We start from the raw sequence: 20,849 nt of genomic DNA on the forward strand, positions 1-20,849 counted from the left end.
TATGTAATAGCAAGAGTTGCAGTCCTTAAAATAAAATTGAAAGCATTCTTCCAGACCTGCATTCAACTAATACCATCCATATTATCTTCAATCAGACAATCCCACCAAATGTGGCAGTCCAGATACCTTATAAACATCAAACTATTCTAAAAGCTGTTGGTGCACTGGGATGACCCAGAGGGATGGGATGGGGAGGGAGTTGGGAGGGGGGTTCAGGATGGGGAACACATGTACACCCATGGCGGATTCATGTCAACAAATGGCAAAACCAATACAGTATTGTAAAGTAAAATAAAATTAAATAAATAAAACTGAGATTAAGAAAGAGAGAACTGACAAAAAATAAATAAAAGCCTGATACACTTGATCACTGATTACCCAATTACTTAAGAGGGCAAATCTGAACACAAACAAAAGTATTTGAGTACAGATTTGTTTTTAATTATAAGCAAGCTAAATTAATTAAAATACAGAGGTATTACTGTGAAAGTGAAAAGTGAAAGTGAAGTCGCTCAGTCGTGAAGGGGAAATTACTATGAAGGGAAAAATATATCAGAAATTGTCTTAAATGTGATTCTTAGTAGACAAGTGTCTTGTATCATTTAACAGCAGAAAATTAAGACAATGGGCATAAATGTGTTTTTCACTTCCTCAGGTGGTATTTGATTTTCTTTGGTTTTCTTTCTGTAATTGTGAAATTAACAAGTGGTGAAAAATGAAATTATTTTAAATATTTTTGATACTAAATTTTCGACAAGAGTAAACACTGTTTCATCTACTTGCGCTAATTTCTGGTGAGCAGTATCAGTAAAAATAGATTGCCTTGAAGATACAGGATAACAGCGATGTTAGAGTCACGAATCCTCTAAAATAGAAGAAAATAGAATGTAGAATAATTTATGATCATGCAAATCTAAAAGGTCTTAAATTTCCATTTTTTTCTCAAGTTCAAGTTAGAATAAAGGGAGATTGCCCCCTTGAATTATTCTTTATTTCTATCTGATTAAAGAAAGTTAGAGTTTCTATTAAACACATTTTCAGGAGCACCGCAGTATTAAAAGGAAACAATCAGCTGTTGCTGTTTGAATATTTTCAACCTGAAAAATGGCAGTTCCATTAGGCTATTAATCCAAAGTATTAGCCAGTATGTGTTTTCTGATGAAGTTTCAGTATAGCAGAACCACATGGGGCAGAAGGTCATAGATAAAATTGAGATGTTGCTCAGCCAGAAGTGAAGAATTATCAGTGTATTACTTCTATCTTATTGTACAAACATCCATAATAATCTTTGTTCTCAAATTAATGCATCTCCATTTCTGGTACTGATTTGAGGTGATTTTGCAATGGTAGATTGAGTCCTAGGGTTTGAACAAATATTTAGTATCTAAATAATGTCTTAGAGTAGCGGAAAGTGATAGGAAATGATTGTCACTAGGACACATATATCAGAGGAATGATCAGAATGCTTTTATTGATGATGCAGAGAATAATTCTAGCTCCTAGCAGGGAATGGTGAATCAAGATACCAGCTATCAGATAGATTCACTTCTATAACTGAGTAATGATATTGTTTATGTATAATTAAGAGGAACATGAGAACAACCATCCTTTGACCTATGGCAGTCATTAATTTGTGGTATGTTAGACCTTTCCCCTAGAACCTCATACAGATTCTTTGTGATCTCTCTTAGGTTATGATTGCAATAAACACTCTTTTTTTAAAATTTTTTTTAGCTATATTTTGTCTAGTAAAATTCTGCTTTATTTTCACTGTGATTGAGAGTATATTGGACTTAAATATTCGTGATCAACCTTGAAGAAAAATCATAGATCAGACAAAAATGTTATTGAAAAATTTATATTACATAACAAAGACAAAATATTATGAACAAAGTAGGAAATTCCAGCACAAAGAGAAGTACGGAAAATTTCACTAATAATATTTTTAAAGACTTAAGTAGGGAAGGAAAATTTTAAAATATAAGGGTAAAGTGCTTAGCTTACTTTATTATATTTTAAACATATGAAGTTATGAAACTTATGACATGGAACTGATACAGAAACAAATCAGTGAAAATAAATAGAAATATACATTCATATAATAATGTCAGTTAAAGCAATAATGGGGCAAGAGATTTTTAAGATTAAGTTGCTTAAAGATTGCTTTTACATTTGGCTTCTCTGGTAGTTCAGCTAGTAAAGAATCCACCTGCAATTCAGGAGACCTGGGTTAGATTCCTGAATCAGGAAGATCCCCTGGAGAAGAAAAATGGCAACCCACTCCAGTATTCTCATCTGGAAAATCCCATGCACAAAGGAGCCTGGTGGGCTACAGTCCATGGGTTCACAGAGTTGGACATAACTAAACAACAAAGCATGTAAGTAATTTAGGTCTCAGTTTTACATATTACACTAAAGGAAATTCTGCATAGACCAAAGATTTATAAAATAATACTATTCCTATAATAAAATATACATCAGTACCTATATAATATTGTACTGTTAGGACTTTCTGTGTCTGAACCCATGGACATTAAAACAAATTAAAACACTAATACATTTCACAAAATAAAAATAAAACTCTTTATGGAAAAATATTTATATATGTAGATAAGCCTTTATAGATTAAGAGTTTTGTGTTTTTCAATGTATCAAGGGGCAAATGATTTTGTGTACTGAGTTTGTGAAATGTTATTCCTAATACCTTTTCTAATGTGTAGCTAAGTATGGTGGAAATACAATTTCAAAAAGAAAGAGAATGACACATTGACTATTAAAGAAAAGCTTTTTCATTTTTTTAAATGAATGATAAGAGACAGGTATAGCTTGCCTCTTATTCATCCAGTTGCAGAGGGAAGGATCTTTGCCTTCACTTGTGTGAAATGACCAAACAAGTCTGTCAGAGAAGTGAAAGCCATTGAGGTTGAGGATTGGTGGACTACCATTGGTCCAGCTGACAGGGAACCTAGCCAAATGGGGAGCCTTTCTCCCTGGTGGGTACATGTCTGGTGAGAGCAGAACTCACAGTTAGGGAGCCCTGTGAGGTTCAAAGATGTCAAGGCAAACTATGAAGTTTTAGGCCTTATGTTGCAATTAAACAGTTGATGCTTTCTCATTAAGTACATATTTTAGTGATATTGGTATTTTTAGGAAGTGGAAGAACTAACTCTCTTGGTAGCCAAGTAGACACTTGGTCAGAAGGGCTACATGGTGAGGTGCTTGTCAAAAATCTGAACTTTAGAAGTGTCCAATAAAGGCAGTGTGTGGCATTGAAGTAGGGAATGCATGTCTCCAGGAAGCCTTAATTTAGACTAATTAATGGCTGTGACAGTAATGACAGTCAATAAGGGTCCAGTTCGGAGAAGGCAATGGAACCCCACTCCAGTACTCTTGCCTGGAAAATCCCATGGACGGAGGAGCCTGGTGGGCTGCAGTCCATGGGGTCGCTAAGATTCAGACATGACTGAGCGACTTCACTTTCACTTTTCACTCTCATGCATTGGAGAAGGAAATGGCAACCCACTCCAGTGTTCTTGCCTGGAGAATCCCAAGGATGGGGGAGCCTAGGGGGCTGCCGTCTGTGGGGTCACACAGAGTCGGACACGGTTGAAGCGACTTAGCAGAAGCAGCAGCAGGGGTCCGGTTGCTGTTTTGTAACTTAAATAGTAGAATTGAGGCAACTACTAAGTCTCTATATTAAACTAGGGCCATGGTGGGTTTTTTGCACAATGGGTGCCATAACTATGGGAAATTTAGATAATACAATAGTGAAATGAGGCATGCCTATCTATTTACTATTTTATATTCAGAAATTCCCCTAAAATTACAGGGCGTTTATGTTTAAATTTAGTGGTATACCTGGGTATAACTGTAATTTAAGCCCTAGTATTAAAGTCCCCGAAATCTTACAAAATAGTGTATTTCAGCTGATGTTAAAGTTCATTCAGAACCTATAGTATAGAGATGCAAAACCCAATTAATATCAATTTTTATGTTGGCTAAATTGGTATTGGTAAAATTTTTAAGCAAGTTTTAGATTTCCAGTTTGATCAAATGTTGAATCTCTGTTTTAAATATATATTTTTATGTGTTCAGATTTTTTTTTGTTTCCTCTTTCCTTTTCTTGTCACTGGATATATTCAGCGTGAGGGATTCTCTCTTATCCTGTTCATTTTTATATATTATTTTATTCAAAAAGTCTCAAATCAGTATCATTAGGGATTGGGGCCTCCCAGTGCTAGTGGTTGTATATGGTTTAAGGAATCTGGTTTAGGTAAGATTTGAATTAATCCCTTCACTACACTATATGTTTTCCCTTATAACTCTGAAGATTGGGTTCTTTGTTAGCAGAAGTATATGTAGGGGGATCATGCAATGGAAGACCCCTGGGCCACAGTTCAGAGCCTGGTGGATCAAAACCATCCCGTGTTACAGCCTGTCTCATTTGGGAGAGATTTCAAGAATTTATTTATCCATTTAACAAACATTTATAGAGTGTTTACTAAGTACCAAGCACTGTTTTATACTCAGGGAATAGAATAAGAAGAAAACTACATCTCTGCTCTATAGTTTATATTTCAATGAGCAAGGAAAGTTTCATGTAAACAAGCAAATATATGAAAATACGGTTTTAATACGGTAGAGAGAAAAATACACAAGAAAGGAAAGGATGAGCATCAGGGCAACTAGAGTCTGGGGAGAGTTGTTTTAACTAGAGTAACCAAGGAAGGTTAAACTTCTAGTCTGTAGTGTTAAGGATTGTAGAATTTTTTTCATTGAAGACACACAACGTACAAATAGACTGAAACATGCATAGTAACTAGAGAAGCCAGTATTACTAGGAGAATATTTTGGTACTATTTGGCACAGCTTTTGTAAAGGATGAGCTTCTTAAGTCAATGCATTATTTCTTGCAGCTGCATATAATGTGGCTGCAAAGTTGGTTTGTGCAAAGAAGTTGATTTCGAGTCATGGTTAAAGTATCACTCATGAATTTAGAATCACTCAGACATACAAATCTTCCATTTTATCCCCATATGTTGTTATGAGCTTTAATTAATGTTACTCCTATAACAACAAATCAAAGAAAGCACAGACAGCCTAGACTAGTATGCAAGGCCCATTCCATTTAAGAAGTACATTTATGTTTCCACTGAAGACACAGCAGATCCATCATCATAAATTTATATACACTTTATATAGCATTGAGTTTTTTATGGGTACTTTATTGGCTTTAACATTTATGAAATAGTAGCGATTTTAACTCCATACACTCAAACATTGATTTTTCTCAACCCAGTACGATTGCTACAACAGCATTCCTTTTAAAAATAATAGGGTAAAGCGGCTGTCTACTAACGGTTTCTATTGATCATGCATAGGAATTTGAATTCATGGTACAGCAGAATACTATAAATTTCAGGGTTTTTTTTTTTTTTTTTTGTATTGGTTTATGCTTTTAACTACAAACAGTGTTTTGCCTATCATGGAGAATTATTTTTGTAGTAGCCAGCATTCATAAATAACAATTGAAAATATTTACTTGACTAAGAATGCAAACCTTTTTTTCAATGAAAATTGAACACTTAAAAACTAAATGAATAAGTTAGTGGGTTCAGTTCAGTTGCTCAGTCGTGTCCGACTCTTTGCGACCCCATGAATCGCAGCACGCAAGGCCTCCCTGTCCATCACCAACTCCCGGAGTTCACTCAGACTCACGTCCATCGAGTCAGTGATGCCATCCAGCCATCTCATCCTCTGTCGTCCCCTTCTCCTCCTGCCCCCAGTCCCTCCCAGCATCAAAGTCTTTTCCAATGAGTCAACTCTTCGCATGAGGTGGCCAAAGTACTGGAGTTTACAAAGTACTATACTTCATCAGTTAAGACAAATATGTGCATCTTATCTGAATTATCCATATCTACTACTAATCAATCTATCTACCTACCTTCCTATCTAGTGTATATGTGTGTAGGTGCTCAGTCTCTCAGTCCTATCTGATTATTTGCAGCCCCATGGACGGTAGCCCCTCAGACTTCTCTGCCCGTGAACTTTTCTAGGCAAGAATACTGCAGTGGGATGCCATTTTTCTACTCCAGGGAATCTTCCTAGCCCAGGGATTGAACCGATATCTCTTGCATCTCCTGCACTGGCAGGCAAACTCTTCATCACTAGCGTCACCTGGAAAGCCCATCTAGTACTATATATATAGCCAAAAATAAAAAAGAGCATGAATAAAAACCTTACACATAAATAAAAGCAAAAATATTTAGTATCTCTAATGATCAAAAGAATGTAAATGAAGACAAAACAATATGAAAATATCTTTAAGTAGAAAAAGAAATGACGGTGTTATGAAGGCTCAAACACTTATAATTTTTTAAAAATAATTTATTCTCAATCTTATACAAAATATTTAATATTATTTACTAAAATATATTGGAGAAGAGCATGGCAACCTACTCCAGTATTCTTGCCTGGAGAACCCCATGGACAGAGGAGCCTGGTGGGCTACAGTCCATGGGGTCGCAAAGAGTCAGACACGACTGAAACGACTTAGCATGTACCCACACACTAAAATATACAACAAACGGTAAAAGAAATCTGCCTGCAATGCAGGAGACATGGGTTCAATCCTTGTATAGGGCAGATCCTCTGGAGAAAGGCATGGCAATCTACTCCAGTATGCTTGCCTGGAGAATTGCATAGACAGAAGAGCCTAGCAGGGTCACACAGAGTTGGACACGACTGAAGCAACTTAGTACGCATATACAGGTAACAAATATTGTCTTAAGAGTAAGGCAAAGGGATATATAATTGATCAAGATGTTTTTTCTTGATGCTAGACTGAAGGGAAAATATATTTTCTTGCTTTATCCTGAAATATTAGAGTAGGTTTTAAACTACATCTTTACATTAATAAGAATTTTCGTTCTTGTAAAGTTGTTTGCTAAGCATGAATCAGTGCAAACTGATAGCATAAGGCCTACCATAAATCACTGAATTCTAAACATAGTCAAAAGCTCTTAAAACTGTTCAGTATGTAAATTTTATATTGATCCGAAGAATAATATTTAACATATCTAAATAAATATATTTGTATTGCAGGCATATGCCCTAAAAGTTGAGCAGCAATTTACTTAAAATTGGCAAAGGATAGCATTTCTTATTTCTGCCAAATACTCCCAGTAATATGCAACACATCAGATTATTTCCTTTGGGAATCCAACTAGTGTATTCCAGAAGATGAACTTAAACTTTTAACTGGTGTGAAAGAAAATGTCCCCTTGCCAACATGAGGAGCTTGGCATGAAGGCAAACTAAAAAAATACATAAATAAAGGATTAATGGAGTCAGTGTAAATTGTTGTTGATACAACATTCTACCCATTCAAGGAGACAGGACTGCCTCAAGTTACTTGTACCAAGATGTCAGTATGGGAAGAATCTCACAGACGAATTGGCTAGATGATGTCAATAATAAACACTGAATAAAATCAGATAAGAAAATTAAAAGAGTAAACTTCAGGGTCTATATTTTCAGAGAAAATGTTAGAATATTTTCTAAGGATTTGTAGCAGACATATTAAGACAAATTATGTGAAGAGAGGCAAATCCTACTAATGGGAAAAAGCTCCCAGTCATTTAGATATGACAAAGAAGTAACTTTGCAAGTATCAATGGCCAAAATATTACCTGAAAAGCTTGTAGTAAAGCAGATTTTCAGATCGACCTTGGGTCAGATACTCCAGTGTAACCACTTTGAGGAATGTTATTTCTACTGGAGGAAACTGGTTTAATGGAGAAACAGCACAATGATTTTGCAAAAATTCGGTTGCAACAAGTTCCAAGATTTCTCAAGTCTTCTTTCTTGGTAGATTTTCTTAGGAGGTAATATTTCCCTTCACAACAAGACAGATGGATGAATGATGTCTAGAAATGTTCTGGGAACTTAGCAATTCTTTCAAAATAATAAAATAGTTATATTCACAAAGATAGTTACATATGATATATGTATACTGTGGTTAAAATTAATAAATTATATGCCTATGAGAATATGTAAATTATTTCATTATGTTGAATTGTATAAATTAAATTGATTAAATGACTATCAATAAGATAATTATATTAGCATATGTTTTATATATAGTATATAAATATAGTGTTAATTGAAACAGAAATCAAAATTAATGCACATGATGATAATAACTATATAAATTATTCATGTACATGATAATATTCACAGGGAAACTTTGGAAGAAATATTTATGTTTGGAGTGGAAAACATTATACTTTTTATATGGTTTCATAGTTGGTTTATTATATTTCAAAACTGTTTGAAAGTTAGTACTAAAATTATTTTAATTAGCTACAGTAAAATTATAGCTTGCTTTCTGGAGAGATATGATAGGTTAGTACTTTGGCCAGGCTTACTGATATACATATGATACTTGTTTGTCATTATTTAGTTGCTGAGTCATGTCTGACTCTGTAAGACACTATGGACTGTACCCCTCTGTCCATGAGATTCTCCAGGCAAGAATACTGAAGTGGGCTGCCATTTCCTTCTCCCATAATACTAGGGGAAAATATTATTGCTACTTCTTCAAAGAGATTTTATTTTAACATTTGAAATGAGAAGTCCATGGGAAAAAAATTTCTTATACTAAATTCTGGCTGCCTATAAATCTAATTTGAAAAAGAGCTTCAGTGAAACCTTAATGATTAACTTCCATAGTTTCAGGAGAATTGATTTTAATTATATGTTGAAAAAAATAGGGGCCAAATACAAAAGCATTTGCACTTGCCCTAGAAAGGCAAAGGCCGTTGACTGTTTGGAAAGGGATATCATGCTCCTTGGACATCATTTTGAGGTGACAATTGTGTGTCACACTCACAGTGCTTACATTTTAGGTAGGGAAGGAGGTCCAAGATCTTAGAGCTGATTTAGATTATCATTAAACATGGTCTTTGAACTAACATATCACATTCCAAACATGAGATGCTGTACAGAGGGCTAAAGGACAGTCTTGAAACAGAAAGGCAATTCTCAACATAAAATCAAATATTTTTACTCTTATTTCCTTTTCAAATGATGTCTCCCATTATCTTTCACCTAAATCTTAAAGTTTCCTTTTTCAAATTTATTCTTTGCACTATTGTTAAAATGTTACTTCTCTATAGTGTAAGAGTTACAGAGAATGGGAAGAATTTATTTCTGTTGTGTTATCATGTGTATTTAACATAAAAAGTATTTTATATTTTAAACTTGCATTACAAAAATGATTCCGTCCCTGGGATTCTCCAGGCAAGAACACTGGAGTGGGTTGCCATTTCCTTCTCCAATGCATGAAAGTGAAAAGTGAAAGTGAAGTCACTCAGTCGTGTCCGACTCTTCGTGACCCCATGGACTGCAGCCTACCAGGCTCCTCCATCATGGGGTTCTCTAGGCAAGAGTACTGCAGTGGGGTGCCATTGCCTTCTCTGCATTTATCTAATACTAAACATCAAATATGTTTCCTTGAGAATGACGTTGTATCTATTCTCTTAAACATATTCTGATAGAAGCCAATAGAATATATTCCTAAAGTATAATTTGGGGTATTGTATTGTGACATCAAGTAAACAGTAGGATTCTAATGTACACCAAATTTGACTTTTATGATGAAAAACACTCATATAACTTACTCAGCAATATTTAGCGATATGATACTTAGGTGATTTTAAGAACTCATTTGCTATTTGTGTTATGTTGTGATATTGGTATCTTTTCCAGATTACATAAGGAAATCATAATTTATACATTTGTAACATGAAAACAATTTGTTATATGAACTTAAGACTAAGCTTGTTTAGCTGTCAATAACAAATTTATACAGGCATGCAACATCTGTCCTTTATCAAACATTTGACACTCGACACTTCTTTGGCTTACGTTTTCCAAATTGTCTGTTCCAAGAGGAATGATGATTTAGAACCCTGTGTTTTTTCCCTTGTTTAATTTCCAGGGACTCAAGTCTATAACTTTTAGATTTCAGAGTAATTTCTAATATTCTGAAATCAGGAATATTTATATTTTTTCTTTTCAGTTTTATTTTGAGATTGTTACGATAAATTGCTTTCCTAGGTAAGCAGTTTTAGGCGTGAGCAAGGCTTCCTTCTGTTAACTCCAGGGGGGAAAAATAGAATTTGTTTTTTGTTTACTTTAAATGATTTCATAAATATTGATTCTATTTCTAAAATACATGTGGAGTTTCAATATTGTTGTTGTTTAGTCACTAAGTTGTCTGACTCTTTGCAACCCCATGAGCTGCCAGGCTCCTTTGTCCATGGGATTTCCCAGGCAAGAATCCTGAAGTGGATTACCATTTCCTTCTCCAGAGGATCTTCCTGACCCAGAGTTTGAACTCACATCTCCAGCATTGACAGGCAGATTCTTTACCACTGAACCATCAAGGAAGCAACAGAGTTACATTAATAACAATAAACCCTGTTTTTAGTGCTAACATCCCCTGAAGAAGGAAATGGCGACCCACTCCAGTACTCTTGCCTGGAGCATCCCATGGATGAGGAAGCCTGGTGGGCTATAGTCCATGGGGTCACAAAGAATTGGACACGACTGAACAACTTCACTTTCACTTTCTCGCCACCTAAATATTCTGAAAATCAAGTAGGCCTTTGTAAAATATCTCTATTCAGTTTTTGGCAATCCTGAGAGGGTATCTCATATTTGTTACCAGTAACTTCTCTACTAAATTATGTTATGTGCAAAAACTGGTCTCTTGCTCTGGCTGTTGTTAGGATATACTTTCTGTACATTCATCTAGTGAGTGGGAGACAATGAAGCCAAATACTAATCTACTGTTTTTCGCCAAGGGTGAAGAACCACCCTACCAGTCATTTCTTAATGACAATGAGCTTATTCTTTTCTTTGTTTAAATATGTTCATTAAGTTCTTAATATACGTGAGAAGCTACACCAGACACTGGACATACAAAGATGAATATGCCCTGGCTCCTGTCCTGAATAAGCCCATAGTCTATTGAGGGCAAGAAGAGAAGACTGGAAGATAATGCAGTATGAAAAAAGCTATGCTAAGTAAGCACAGAGGCTACAGACACATAGGAGAATCAAACAAATTTTAAAGGTTCAGAAAGCTACAAGTAAAAAGTGATGTCTAGGCTGAAATGTGGTGTATAGAGGGAGTGCATAATAGTAACAGTTATTAATCTTTGTCATACTTTTACTAACTTGTAACTCAATATTTTAGATTTAAATAAAGTAATACATATAGAAACTTAGAACAAGTATGACTATCACATAGTAAGTTCCAAAAACGTAAGATACCATTGTCATACATCACTCACTATAGAAGTTGTTAATGTCTCATTTATCATCTATTATTAATATGATCTTATTAATATAATATGATTGTATTATTTAATAAAATGTTATGACTACTAGTCTCTATTTTACCAATAGGAATAGCAAGTTTCGATAGCATTAACTTCTTGTGAAAGTTAATAGATAGTAAGAGATGTAACCTATTTCTAAACCTGGCTCTACCTGATTTCATAGCCTATCAGTAATAAACTTCCTGAAAGGTGGTTTCCTGCTCTAAAGCACTGCATATGCAAAATAGCTTGAAACGAACTGAGATGAGTGAGTAGTAAAGCCAGGGCATCACAAGTTGTCTTCTACAAGCTTGAGCTAGAGCTGTACGTGAAAAACCTGAGAGGTATACAGGGGTCATAATTTTAACTTTAAGGATAATGGAAACCTTTCAGCTTTAATTTATATTTCAGTATTTTCACTTTCTGGTTCTTTCGAGACTAATAAATTGGAGAGGCACAGGAACGGATGCCAACCAGTCAATCAAAGAGACCAATAATTCATTTGATGGCAAGTTGATGACATTGAACTCCTTTGAAGTATTGTGGAAAGGACGGAAAAACCAGTAACACAGCCCAGGCCACTGCAACACCAGTGTCCACAGCGCAGCACCGCCACCACCACCTGAAGCTGATATCCTTTCATCAGTGGCGGTGTCTGGATCCTCAGCATCCTGCTGTGGCTTCCTCTGGCTGTGGATGCATTGTGTTGCTACCTCCATGGTGATAGCCCAGCTGGGTGATGCTGATGTGCTAGAACCTTCACTATCCCAGAGCTGCATTATGGGTTTTTTGATCCCCAGAATTCCAAAGCTTCATTGTCTTCTCTTACAAAATGGAGGGAATGCTTTTGGTTAATTTTGGTGGAACTTAGCAATGTGACCTTTCATCTCAATGTCTTATAGAAATTTTACCAATGTATACTTTATGCTTTTACATTACAGTCCCTCACTTCCTTTTCCAATATAGTGTTGCTTAAAATAGATTTGTTAAAATAATTTATTTCAGTTTATCATCTCTTCCTCCATAAAAATGTTAAGTGTATCCAAGGTCTGTTATCACTTCAGTTTTATAAGTTCAATAAAAATATATGTGACTATGCATTTTGTATAATTTTATATTATATATATACACAAAATTTTATATTTATATATACATATACACACACGTATATAAAATCCAAAAATAGCTATGCTAAAACCTTTTCTAGTGTTTTGACATAAAATTGTATCAGGTCTCAGCATTTCCTTCTGTTCCTAGTGACACCAAGCTTTCTATACATTTTCTCTGATACCATTTTTCAAATACTTCATTTTGCATCTATGCCCTAGTAAAGGCAAGGTATATCACATCAAGTGGTCATGTGGGATTGCCAGTCATGTCCTGGGTTCAGTCAGACTACCATGTAATAAAGTCAGATGAGCTCAGCAGAAACCCAGTGTAGAAATGAAAATGGACATTTTTAATGGAGAGTGTTAGAATCAGGCATGTCTAAAGATCACAGTAAGCTATATGAGGAGATATACCAGATCTCCATGGTACCAATCCATGTTGCCCTGACTCCTATCAGCTTACACCTAAGCTCATGAGAACCAGCTGCTAGAGGATCAGAGTAATTGAGCCAGATTCAAGGATAGGTCAAGTCAACATGTGGTTGCAAGATGGAAACATTTTATTACTACTTTACCTTCTCACATAAAGTTGATTTGAAAAGAGACATTGAAAGTAAATCCTCCCAGTGGGCATAGCTTTGGGTTGTGTAAGTGATCATCCACTTTGTGTAGTGAAAGTTGCAACATGAAGTAAGATTATGCCAGAATTTATAAGCTGGAAAATGGCTTAGCTAATTGGGTGGACTTTCAACAACTAGGAGTGAGAGATGTTTGAGAAGCAAGTTTAGGAAAGAAGCTTGTGGTTTAATCTATGCAAGTGGACCCAGAATGTGAGAATCATGTAATTCCTTCCAGAAACTGTCTGCTGCTGAAGAGTCTCTAAGTGGGCACGATGACTTAGTCAGTATATTTCAGCCAGTTTCAGTTCTTGGCCATCAAAGCTTAGAAAGAAGGGCAGCAGATGATGACCAAAATGAGGGTAAACTTTGTAGCAAGAGCATGGTACCCTGTTGGGATTTGTCTTGATACTTCCACTGCAGAATGTCCAAATCACGTGCAGTGAAGTGCAGTGCCATGCTTGAAATATAGTACTAGCTTTAAAAAGAGATTAATCAGTCATTTGCCAGTAAGCTGACTGCATCAGACCCCTTTCACTCTGGAAAAGACTGACCTGAATTCTGCCTGATCAGGATTGACCATATTTGGGGTTTGTCTTTTTTTGTCTGCTATGCCCCAGGAGCCCCACTCAGGGCTCATAATGTGAAATATGCTGATACAGGAGATTATATAGCATTTTGTTGGACTGAGGCATTGTTATATAACAAAGAAGTACAGCCAATGGTAGATACATTATTGTGGGATTTGTAGATCTTATCACATACCAAACTATCCTGATAAAGTAGGAGAGACTAAACCTTTGAAGTCAGAGCTAAGACACTAGCTTGAGGATGACAGTCAGTGAAAATGGAGTTGTATTTTCAGGATGCAGTACAAATCTTAAACCCATGGCCACTGTATGGTGATGTGTATCCAATAGGTAGACTGAATGGGTTTAGGAACCAATATGTTATAATGGTAATGACCTTGGCTACCACATCACTTTTTAGTGTTGTTTGTGGGGTTTGTATTTCTTGTCCTCATAAGACTCATCATCTAAAATCCCAAGTCCAGGGCAGACATTTCCAGCAGGTCCCTGTAGGCTATCACTGCCCCCTCATCTGATTAAGTTCCTTGCTAGAGTAGATCAGTAAGCAGGGGTCATTTACCTTATTATCAAGGAAAGGTAGGCTGCCACACAATGAGGGTGAATAGCAATGGTTAGAACTCCAGTGATCTTTTTGCATCTATTGATATTCTTAAACTTAACTGAAACCAGTAGTGGAGAAGAACAACCAAGCCCTGATAAGAATATCATATGGATTTAATCTTGAACTTGATATGGGTCATGCATTATGAAAGCCAACAGGACCCTCAGAAATGCTAGTCAAAGGGGAGGACAGTCTAGAATGAATTTTGGGGGAGAGAGATGGTATGTCACTATTTATCCCCATACCAAATATAACATTGAGAATTGTAGTTTGCTCTACAATTTGTCCCACTACTGTATGTTTTCTCAGAAATTGTGACCAATCAAAATCCAAAAAGTAGTTGTGCCTAGCTGTAGTATATTTAGTGTTCATGTAAGCAGGTGTGTGTCTTATGAAGTATGAACTAGAAATAGATTCTGTTGGTAACCTAGTTTCCATTTCCCAGCTAGTCATGCCACTCACTTGCTCAGAGGTAGAATTTCTAGGGCTTGGAATTGTCTGATCCTCCAGAGAACAGCGTCAATTACTCATTCCATGAGGATGCAGTTTTAGTTCAATGACTGACTGTCATTCAAGAGGTAGAGCTCCTTTTGGGTACAGACTGAAGTTAAATCTAACTGAGACTACATCCTTCCTCAGCTGCTTTCCTTGCTCTATGATGCATTTTCACTCTCTTTCTTGTGAGGGCTCTTCATTAACATATTATGTGAAACTGTTTTAGACTCTGCATTCTCCAGCCTAAAAACATGGAGAAACATTATTTCCATATTAATATCCTTGAGGCATTTACACAGTACTGGTGTGTGAGAAAATTATACCACTATTTGTAGGGTAAAACTGTTCAAATCTGTTTCTTTAACCCAGACATTTTGTTTCTGAGTAAATGTCCTGCATAAATAATCACACAAAACTTAAAAAAATATACATATAAATCATTATTATAACATTTTTTAATTTTTAAATTTTATTTGTTTTATTTTTTAAAAATTTAAAATTAAAAAAAATTTTTAATTGTTATTTTAAAAGAAAAAATGCTGAATGTGTATCAATATGGGAAAAGGTTTAATAATTCATAATGTATCCCTACATTCAGTGATATAATGTTAAGTAAATTCCTTTGCTCTTACATAGAAATATGCTCAATGTATGCTGGGAGTAAGTTAAAGAGCTTAGTGCATGTACTTTTGTGTTGGCAAAACAATTCTTTTGTAGGTTCTGCCTCTTAGTTACTGCCTGATAGTGAAAAAAGTACTTAACCTTTGTAAACCTACATTTCATTTCCTTCATTTTTAAAATTATCGTTTAACGGAATATCACAGGCAAAGCATTTAGCACATAATTAATTGTCAATATAAGTTAGCTCTTATTTTATTATTATTATGTGCTAAGTGAAAATGTTAAGTAGGAGAGCACTGATTCATTGAATGTATTTAGAGACTGGTAAAGCACTCGTTCATATAGTTTAGATAGAAGTTAAAGCATGGGCATGTAACCAAGGCATAAATCCATAGACTTCATGCCTTGTTGCATCACTAACTTTTGTAAAACCTTGGAGAATTTCTTAAACTCTCTAAACTCAAATTTCCTTGTCAGCAAAATGGATATATTAACCGTACTTTCTTTGGGGAATTGCTACCTTAAAAGGCTTAAATGAAAGAAAAGTCGTAATAGCTAATGCTTACAGAACGGCGTCTTCTAAATGCCTTACTTGTATTTTTATCATAGTTTCACTGTAGCCCTAGAAACTAAACATCGTTATTTTCCCTGTTTTATACATGAGAAAATTAAAGCACAAAATAGTTAAATAATATGCAAAGATTCGTGGAGCTAGGGCAAGCAATTCAGGATTTGAATTTAATCTGTCCAGTTTCACAGTCTGGGGCCAAAGCCACTTTGATAAAATGTGAATCCTAAAAAAATATTAAAGGCTCAACAAATGATATATATCATGTTCGTATGAAATGTATGTATACACATACATAGAAAAGGCAGAGGAACCAGAGATCAAATTACCAAATTCTGTTGAATCATAGAAAAAGCTAGAGAATTCCAGAAAAAATATTTGCTTCATTGAATACATTAAAGCCTTTGACTGTATGGATCACAGAAAACTGGAAAATTCTCAAAGATATGGGAATACCAGACCACCTTATTTGCCTTCTGCAAATCTTGTACGCAGGTCAAGAAGCAACAGTTACAACTGGACATGGAATGACAGACTGGTTCCAAATTGGGAAAGAAGTACGTCAAGGCTGTATTGTGTTACCCAGCTTATTTAACTTATATGCAGAGTACTTCATGCGAAATGCCAGGATGGATGAAGCACAAGCTGGAATCAAAATTGCCGGGAAAAAAATCAATAACTTCAGATATGCAGATGACATATGGATATCTGCCACCCTTACGGCAGAAAGTGAAGAGGAACTAAAGAGCCACTTGATGAAAGTGAAAGAGGAGAGTGAAAATGCTGGCTTAAAACTCAAAATTCAAAAAATGAATAGCATCTGGCCCCATCACTTCATGGCAAATAGATGGGGAAACAATGGAAACAGTAACAGACTTTATTTTCTTGGGCTCCAAAATTATTGCAGATGGTGACCATACCCATGAAATTAAAAGACACTTACTCCTTAGAAGAAAAACTATGACCAACCTAGACAGCATATTAAAAAGCAGAGACATTATTTTGCTGACAAAGGTCCATATAGTCAAAGTTATGGTTTTTCCAGTAGTCATGTGTGGATATGAGACTTGGACCATACATAAGGAAAGCTGAGTGCCAAATAGATGCTTTTGAACTGAGGTGTTGAAAAAGACTCTTGAGAGTCCCTTGGACTGCAAGGAGAGCAAACCAGTCAACCCTAAAATTCTGAGTACTCATTGGAAAGACTGATGATGAAGCTGAAGCTCCAATATTTTAGCCATCTGATGCGAAGAGTTTACTCATTAGAAAAGACCCTGATGCTGGGAAAGATGGAAGGTGGAGGAGAAGGGGATAAAAGAGGATGAAATGGTTGGATGGCATCACTGACTCAATGGACATGAGTTTGAGCAAGCTCTAGCAGTTGGTGATGGCTGGCGTGCTGCAGTCCATGGGGTCACAAAGAGTCAGACACCACTGAGCAACTGAACCGATATACATGTATACATGTGGTATGTTTGATTATTTATGGTAAAATATATGGAAATAACACTTGTTTTTATGGTTATGTCTGGGAATGTCTTTTTCACAGTGATCAGAGGAGGATGTTCGTTTTCTGGTCAAAACACTTTGCCTTTTTAATACAATAATCTAGATTCCCCCTCCAAAATCTTTACAGTAAAATTTTTGAACTGCAAGGAAAAACATAATTTCAAAAATCAAGAAAATTACCTTAGTTAAATCCTAAAAATAGATTCAATTATGACAAATTAAAATTAGTGCACTTAGTAATAAGGAACTAATTAAAATGAAAAATTCAGTAATGATGGGTAGATAGGAACGTTGGAAACATAAATATATATTATATATACATTTATAAACATAAATATATATATACATCTTCTAATCATAGTTCACTAGAGATGGAATGCATTTATTATGTTGGAACAAAATTTAGGGGATAGAGAATCACTGGCATTCTCAACTAGCATGTTCATTGCCCAGCTGAAAGGGTGGGATCTTTCACTATCTCCAGCTGGGTACACTCCTTCAAGAACTCCAACTGAGATTAATAGTGACGGACAGCTTCTCCTGTGCCCTCATTCTAACCCCCTTCAAAGACACACTGAACTTTTGAGTTCCACATAAAGTAAAAAGGTATAATTGATTTGAAGTACTCATTTAGTTACCAGAAAAAAGAATTGGAAGTTCTCTTTTTGAATTCCAAAGTGAAGTCGCTCAGTCGTGTCCGACTCTTTACAACCCATGGACTGTAGCCAATCAGGCTCCTCCATCCATGGGATTTTCCAGGCAAGAGTGCTGGAGTGGGTTGCCATTTCCTGCTCCTGGGGATCTTCCCGACCCAGGAATCGAACCCGAGTCTCCCTCATTGCAGGCAGACGCTTTACCGTCTGAGCCACCAGATTATTTTTAAATTACTAATCCTAAAGCACATAAGGATTCAAGAGAATGCACATTGAGTTTAAGAGAGAAATTATAAAAACTACTAATGGAGAACATGTCAAGGCTGCATATTGTCACCCTGCTTATTTAACTTCTATGCAGAGTACATCATGAGAAACGCTGGGCTGGAAGAAGCACAAGCTGGAATCAAGATTGCCGGGGGAAATCTCAGTAACCTCAGATATGCAGATGACACCACCCTTATGGCAGAAAGTGAAGAGGAACTAAAAAGCCTCTTGATGAAAGTGAAAGAGGAGAGTGAAAAAGTTGGCTTAAAGCTCAACATTCAGAAAACGAAGATCATGGCATCTGGTCCCATAACTTCATGGGAAATAGATGGGGAAACAGTGGAAACAGTGTCAGACTTTATTTTTTGGGGCTCCAAAATCACTGCAGATGGTGATTGCAGCCATGAAATTAAAAGACGCTTACTCCTTGGAATAAAAGTTATGACCAACCTAGATAGCATATTCAAAAGCAGAGACATGACTTTGCCAACAGAGGTCCATCTAGTCAAGGTTATGGTTTTTCCAGTGGTCATGTATGGATGTGAGAGTTGGACTGTGAAGAAAGCTGAGTGCTGAAGAATTGATGCTTTTGGACTGTGGTGTTGGAGAAGACTCTTGAGAGTCGCTTGGACTGCAAGGAGTTCCAACCAGTCCATCCTAAAGGAGATCAGCCCTGGGTATTCATTAGAAGGACTGATGCTAAAGCTGAAACTCCAATACTTTGGCCACCTGATGTGAAGAGTTGACTCATTGGAAAAGATGCCTGATGCTGGGAGGGACTGAGGGCAGGAGAAGGGGATGACAGAAGATGAGATGGCTGGATGGCATCACCGACTCAATGGACATGAGTTTGGGTAAACTCTGGGAGTTGGTGATGGGCAGGGAGGCCTGGCATGCTGTGATTCATTTGGTCACAAACAGTTGGACACGACTGAGTGACTGAACTGAATTGACTCAATGGAGAATACACAGAAAACTGGGAAGAATTGTTATAGTATAATTCATACAAGAAAATAAAATAAGCAAAGCTGGTGTGGGATATTGGTTTGGGGTAGCTGTTGTAACTATGACAAGACACATAGAACTACATTACCTTTCAGAGTAGGCATATTTCTAATAGCTTAAGCTGCAATTGGATATTCCAATAAAAATATATTATTGCAAGTGATTCAAAATGTTTTATTAATACAAAAAATAGAACTATAGAAGTAGGAAAACATTCTTGTAAGGTTCTGCATTATATCAATCTCAAATATTTCTTACTTGTTTTATTGAGAGTTTAAAATAGAATGGTCCAAGAAAGGCATAGCTCTTCTGCAGAACATATCTGTAATATAGGCTCCTTTTGCCTAGACTTCCTTTTATAATTTCTCATAGAACAGATTTATTCTGCTTGAAGCCCTGATGTTCTAAAGAATAAAACATAAGGACAAAAGGATGAACACAGAGATCAAACTGACCATGGCATACATCTTTCCTTTACACCAGCCTACCTATATGATTTGGGACATTTTCCAAATTTTATGAGTCTGATTTTTATCTGGAAAAAAATTGCCTTAAAAACTTGTAGTAAAATTACTAAGACAATGTACATGACAATGTGGCGTAGGTAGATTATAAATGAACTATTTTTATTATTTTCCTGTATCCCTCCACCAATTTATACTTTAGTCGATTTGTGAAAAATCACAGTTTATCAGGCCTCAGTATGTTGAAATAGTCAGGTCACAAATGAACAACCACATTTTGGTGGAAATGGAATCATGAAGTAACCAAAACAGAGAACAAGAGACAGTTCATTATTTCTGACTCACAGATGACATTTTCTGTTTTGGACCCAAAGTTTTGAGAATAGAGAAGGAAATGGAGCTACCACCTCTGTGCTTACAATTTTTATTTTCAGTGAGAATCAAGTGCAGCTGAGAGGCAGACCTGACCAAATCAACCTCTGTAGTGGGCGGTTCAGCCTATTTAGATGAGTCAAGTGCCTATTCATTCAGTTGAAAGGAAAACTAGTTACGTTGATGTAGTCAGCTTCAGAGCAAGCCAAAATCTAAGCACAGGGAAATGCCAGCAGTTCAGTGAAGAAGCACAAAGGCTTCTGACAAAGAGAAGTACTTTCAAGGTAGAATGCATCTTAACTGATAGACTAGCAATATTTTTTTTTTTTTTCACAATTTGGAAATGAAATTGCTTCAGTTCCCATTGACATCTGGGGCTTGGTTAAAGAGGCATTTAAATAACAATGATGCAAGTCGGTTTTCTTTCAAAATGTAATCTTTGTCAGTTTTATATTACTGTTTTATTGAGAGAGAAATAAGAATATTTTTGCCATGCACTAGTATTATAATGTTAGGAAATCACTTTATCTAATATTCATTCTGTCCTTTAAAATGCCGGACTCCTCATTAGGCCCTCAGAATATGAAAG

Source organism: Oryx dammah, unplaced genomic scaffold (assembly GCF_014754425.2).
Source record: "Oryx dammah isolate SB20612 unplaced genomic scaffold, SCBI_Odam_1.1 HiC_scaffold_3, whole genome shotgun sequence".
In the NCBI taxonomy this organism is placed as follows: domain Eukaryota; kingdom Metazoa; phylum Chordata; class Mammalia; order Artiodactyla; family Bovidae; genus Oryx; species Oryx dammah.